Source organism: Mauremys mutica, chromosome 9, assembly GCF_020497125.1.
Source record: "Mauremys mutica isolate MM-2020 ecotype Southern chromosome 9, ASM2049712v1, whole genome shotgun sequence".
NCBI lineage: Eukaryota > Metazoa > Chordata > Testudines > Geoemydidae > Mauremys > Mauremys mutica.
In genome coordinates this window covers 88267745-88273744 of record NC_059080.1, presented here as the reverse complement: position 1 = coordinate 88273744, position 6000 = coordinate 88267745, and positions in this window count along the sequence as shown.

The following is a 6000-nucleotide window of genomic DNA, read 5'->3' as shown; positions in this document are numbered from 1 at the left end:
AATCCAATCTATTACGGTAATAGACTTCAACCTCTAATGTAGTGGATCGACTTTGGAATTGAGATGATAGGGCTAAGAAAGTCAGGTTACTTAGGAGGCATGGTGCTAAAGACCAAAAAAAAAAACTAATGGGGAGATAGCTTTGGTGACAATCTTACAAGCAAGCTCTGAAAGGAGGTTGATGTTTCATCCCAGTCCAATTTATCTTCCCTAATAACAATTCTCAAAAGGGACCCACTGTGCACCGACATCACTAAACACTCTTCATTATTCATTCTGTGCTGAGCTTAACTTTAACCACATGTAGTTTACATCAGATTTTCAGAGAAAGATGTGCCTTGGCCTCTGCAGATATAGATGTTCATGATATTCAGTATTATGTGCACTTAATGTTTGTCACAATTTCCATTCTCTTGTTGGGGATTGGTACATCAATAATAGTCTTTGGAAATAATCATGAAACATAAACAAGTACTGATTGTTAACAGGTGTTTCTGGCAAGAAATCCTTTAGGGTAGCTTGGACAAACTGCTATAGTTTGGTTGATAATGGCATTTTTCCCAGAGGGACATTCAAAGTCTCTTGTGTGTGCCTTGTATTCCTGCCAGCAGAGTCAGGAAGAAACCTAATTTCCAACATCCTCTTTCATGCCTACTCAGAAATAAAATGTTCTTCTACTAACTGCAATGTTTTCTCACATCCCAAATGAGTTGGCACAGAGATAATGTGTGATAGTTATAAAACAAGGCACTGCAATGACAAGAGCTGACCCAATGATTTATTGCAGTCAGATAATATTAGCCATAGGTTTAGCCTTTCTTTCTTATGCATCATTCAGGGGCCTGATCCTAATTTCTGTATGTGTACTGTTAGCATTCACTAAAATGTGTATTCACACAAATTCCAACCAATGGGTTGCTTGCAAACTGTTCACTTTGACTACACACTATCTGAGGTGTCGCATGGTATCCTTTCTATTTTCTGACTAGATAACAATCTCTTTAAAACAAGTCTTAAAACTAACAAATGGCAAGTAGGAACTTCGCTTTTCTGCTATGAATTTCAGAGGAACAATCACTCGTGTTAAAACTTATGGAACTTTCAGGATTTGCAAAACATTTTCGCAAATACTTAGTACTATGCAAGTGCTCATGAACTACGAATAATACAAGCCACCAGAGATAAAAGCAAATTGAACTCCTTGCTTCGATTTACAAAAATGTTCACAAATCCCTGTTGTATTATTTAACTGAAATGAGTCTGATAATAGAACCTTGTTAAATCCCATACCCAGAGACTGGTTTGAAGGTCCAATGATCTTCGTCCTTGGAAGTCAACATACCTCCTTACCAGTGGTTGTTTCTTGGGCAGTTGGGCCCAATGAGTCTTCAGTTCTAGACTAGAGCATTCTGAACAGATAGACCAGTTCCTCCTGTTAAAGCTCCAGTGCAAATCCATACTCCTTCTATCTAATCTAACATATATAGTTATTTATACCATGTTCATTACTGTGGTATTTGAACATCTGTCGTTACCTCTGTATTTATCTTTGACAGTTTCTGAGAGATTGTGAATGAATATTCTGACAGTGTATGCAGCCATTTCCAAAGGCAGAAGGCTGGATTCTTCTTTTTTTAATGCCCAGTGCTGTGCTTGATGGTCTGTATAAACTCTGAAGAGCTCACCTAATAAAGAAGGTATGTATGTCCTCAGAGCTCCTACTGCTCCCAGGCATTCTAGCTCCATGACACTGTTTTTAAATATTGGTATTTAACTTCCTGTTTCCAAATGAGACTGACCTTCTGTCTCTTTTCCTAGGTGCTCGGAAGGGCCATTTTTGAGTCATCACATATGACAGCTGGACAGTTTGTATGACATGGTTTCAAGATGAGAAGAAGTCATGATGTGACCTTGCCAAAGGCTGCTGTGCTCTGCTCAGAAATTACCCAGGTAAGGAGGGAATTTTTCTAGCGAAATCTTCTTACGGGTTTCTGATGATTGATTGATTGAAAGAGGCAGCAGTGCCAAGATTAGGACTCAGAAGATCTGGATTATGTTCCTGACTCTGCCACTCACCTGTTGTGTGACCTTGGATAAGTCACTTTGTTTCTCAGATTCCCTTGCCATGAAATAAGAATATTGATACTTACCCTCCTTTGAAAAGTGCATTGAGATCTATAGATGAAAGTGACATATAAGAATTAAAGATTTTTCAAGGAATAAAAATCAGAAGTGAGCATGAGATAAAGAGAAAGACAGATACATACACTTTGCTACAAGTCACTTACAACACACTGCAGTAAAATCAGGAAGGGAAATACTGGATTTAAAGGGCCAGATGAGTTATTACACCATACACTACCTCTAACCTCACAGTTTTCTATTGTTGATCAAGTCAAGAGCTGAAAAAATCTCAGACTTACTAGCAGTGCCTTAAATGAAGCATCTCAAGAGCAATAGCTTTGCAGACTGTTGCAACATGAAATCGAAAGAATTTTGCCAGTTACAAAAAAAAAAATTAGTTTCCCCAAATATATGAGATGTTTCACAAGGTCACCTTCCTTTTTGTTTTTTAAAAATCCTTTTTTTAAGAGAAAGCTGCTATTGCACGATAGAAGAGAGGCTTTGCTGCAACAATGGAAACACTGGCAAAATCTCTCTCTTTGACACATTCTTGACTTTGGCCCTTAAATTGTTTTTGCCAGGTAGGCAGGTAAAAAAAGCAACCCTTATTTTTGAAAATCAAATTCACCAGTTCTCATAAATACTCAACAAGGTAAGTGTAGCCATGCTCAGTCTGATATAATCAATACGTGGGTCCCTTCAAACTCTGCTTTTTGGGGTCCTTCTAAATGACATCGTGGCCTTGGAGAAAAGAGCACTGGTTCCCTATACAATTCACAAGCATAGCTTGTGCATTCTCTAAAGAGATCCTTTAAAAAGAGCCTCTGATGAACTCCCATGCCTGGCTACCCAAAGGTGCATATCCTGTATTTAATGTGAAACTTTTATTTTGCTATGCTGTACTCCAGACACAGCCTCAAGGTTAAAGTTCTAATTAAGAGCAGCCTTCTTTTCTTAAAGTACCTAGCAACATAGGGCCACAATCCCCAACTGCTACCACATAAAAATATTAAAGTAACAAAGCAAACAGACAGGCCTGGAATTACAATGGACCCTATGATCACACTGCTACTAAATTTTTTTGTATCAGGGTAGCCGTGTTAGTCTGTATCCACAAAAACAACGAGGAGTCTGGTGGCACCTTAAAGACTAACAGATTTATTTGGGCATAAGCTTTTGTGGGTAAAAAACCTCTCTTCTTCAGATGCAACATTTTTTGGATGAATCTAGGCAGAGAGAAATCTAATGCACCTCTTAGAGTAGAAACAAATGTTTTAACTCTGAGATTTCAGTAACGATGGCTGCAGAAACATTGGTGGACTGAGCTTCACTAACAACTCACTGTCATAAACAGATTCATCTCTGTTGTAACACACGCCAAGTGTTGTTATAAAATACTGAAGATATTATGGGCCAAATTCTGGCCTCAGCTGGAGTATCTTGACTGGACTCAGTGGAGCATCCTTAACCCCTCCATGGCTCTCTTTGGAACTTGTAGTCCAATTAGAGCTTCCCCATACCAGGTTCACTGGGTGGGTGGGGGTGGGGGGGGGAGGGGGAGGAGGAGGAGGACGTGCTCTCCCAGTGAACCCGCACTAGTGAAGCCATCGTGTGACTTTCGAATCTCGGTGTCACATGGTTTAGACAAGAAGACAGTCAAATCTTGATGGTTTTCAGCAGAATTTTACTTCACATTTGTGGATTAATTAAATCAGATGAAAGACTGAATAAATCCCTGAAAATGCCAAAGTTTGTACTGCTTTATATGTAACAGCATCTATAACACACTATGGTCATATCCATACAGAAAATATAGCGCTACAGCCTCAGTTAGTGTAAACTGGCACCACTCCATTGACCCCAATTACTAAGACTGTAAGCTTCTTGGGACAACAACCATCTCTTTGTTCTATTGTACAGTACGTCACAGAATGGGGTCACATGACAGGGGCTCCTGCACATTATCGTAATACAAATAAACATGAAATTTGATCCATGGGCATTAGCATGGATTGAACCTGGGACCTTCAGCACTGAAAACACAGGCCTACACCACTTGGGCTAAAGAATAACCCCTTTTAAGAGCTTGGGCGGTATTGTTACAGTTGCAGGGACCAGACACTAGATGGAGACATGAGCACAGGCACTAAACCAGGATCTGATCTCTGGATCGGAGAATGCCCCCTCCTCAGATGATGCCATGAAGCATTTTAAAGATTCTAAAAATAAAAGATATCTATGCCACATGCAGTCTCTCAAGATGTTCCCCAGTCATCACCTTTCTAGAAGATTAATCTTTATTGAGCTATTAGTGGAAAAGAAGATAAATCCTGTGGCTGCCAAATGGCGTGGACACTTAGATTACTAGTTGGTGGTAATGTCTTTGCTCATATATAAAACATATCATAATTTGGCTGTGTTGTCTTTTTTTTTATTACTAAGCTTGAAAGAACCTATAAAGCAAGGAAGGAACTTACAGAGCTTTTACGATATTAATTTGTTACTTGCTCAGAGTGTTTTGGACAGTTCTTTTTCAGTGTGTGTCCCTAAGTATTCTATTAATTTTTAGTGCTATTGAAAAGGAGAGGCTGACAGTACTGGCAGCAACGTGGTTTAACAGCGTGAGCAGATGCTGAGAAAGCCATCCCACACAGAAGTGTTTCTGAAGCACAAGACTGCTCTTCTCCCAGTACTAGATTATATCTACTGAAGAGACAAAGTGAGTAAGGCAATATCTTCTGTTGGTGAAAGAGACAAGTATTCCAGCTACACAGGAATGGTACTCAGAGGGTATATCTACACTTAAGACACCCACATCTGGCTCATGGCAGCTGACTCTAGCTAAGAGGCTCGGACACACGGACCCTCCCACCTCTCAGGGTCCTAGAGCCCAGACTGAGCTGAAACATCCACACTGCAATTAAACTGCTCCTTAGCCCAAACCTGCAAGCCTGAGTCAGCTCCCATGGGCCAGCAATGGGTTTTTAATTGCAGTGTAGACATACCCAGAGTGTCATAGCTAAATACAAGGTGGAACAGATGACTTGGCATAAGTTGTTAACACATACTGTAAGAGACCATTCAGGGTGTTAACAAGCCACTTCACCTTGAATGGCTTCTTACAATATGAATTAACTACTTATGCCAAGCCATCTGTTCCACCTTGTATTTAACTGTGACACTCTGAGTACCTTTCCCAGACCAGGAGAAGAGCTTTGCGTAGCTCCAAAACTTGTCTCTTTCAGTAACAGAAGTTAGCCCAGGGGCGGGCAAAATTTTTGGCCTGAGGATCACATCGGGTTTCTGAAATTGTATGGAGAGCCAGTTAGGGGAGGCTGTGCCTCCTGAAACAGTCAGGCGTGGCCCGGTCCCTGCCCCCTATCCAACCCCCCTGCTTCTCACCCCCTGACAGCCTCCCCGTGACTCCTGCCCCATCCAACCCCCTTGTTCCCTGTCCTCTGATGGCCTCCCCAGGGACCTCTGCCCCATCCACCCCTCCCTGTCTCCTGACCACCCCCGGAAGCCCCACCCCTGACTTCCCCCCGCCACCCCATCCAACCCCTCCTTTCATTCCTGACTGCCCCAGCCAACCACCCCTTCTCCCTGACCGCCCCTGGAACCCCTGCCCCTGACAGTCCCCCGCCACCCCATCCAACCCCCCCCCCGCCTGCCTCCCGGGGACCCCTGCCCACATTCAACCCCCCTTTTCCCCACCCTTTGACCGCCCTGACCACCCCCCCGAACTCCCCTGACCTCTATCCAACCTCCCCTGCTCCCTGCCCCCTTACCGTGCTGCCTGGAGCACCGGTGGCTGGCAGCGCTACAGCCGCGCCGCCCAGAGCATCAGGACAGGCAGCCACACCGCCCGGATGTAGC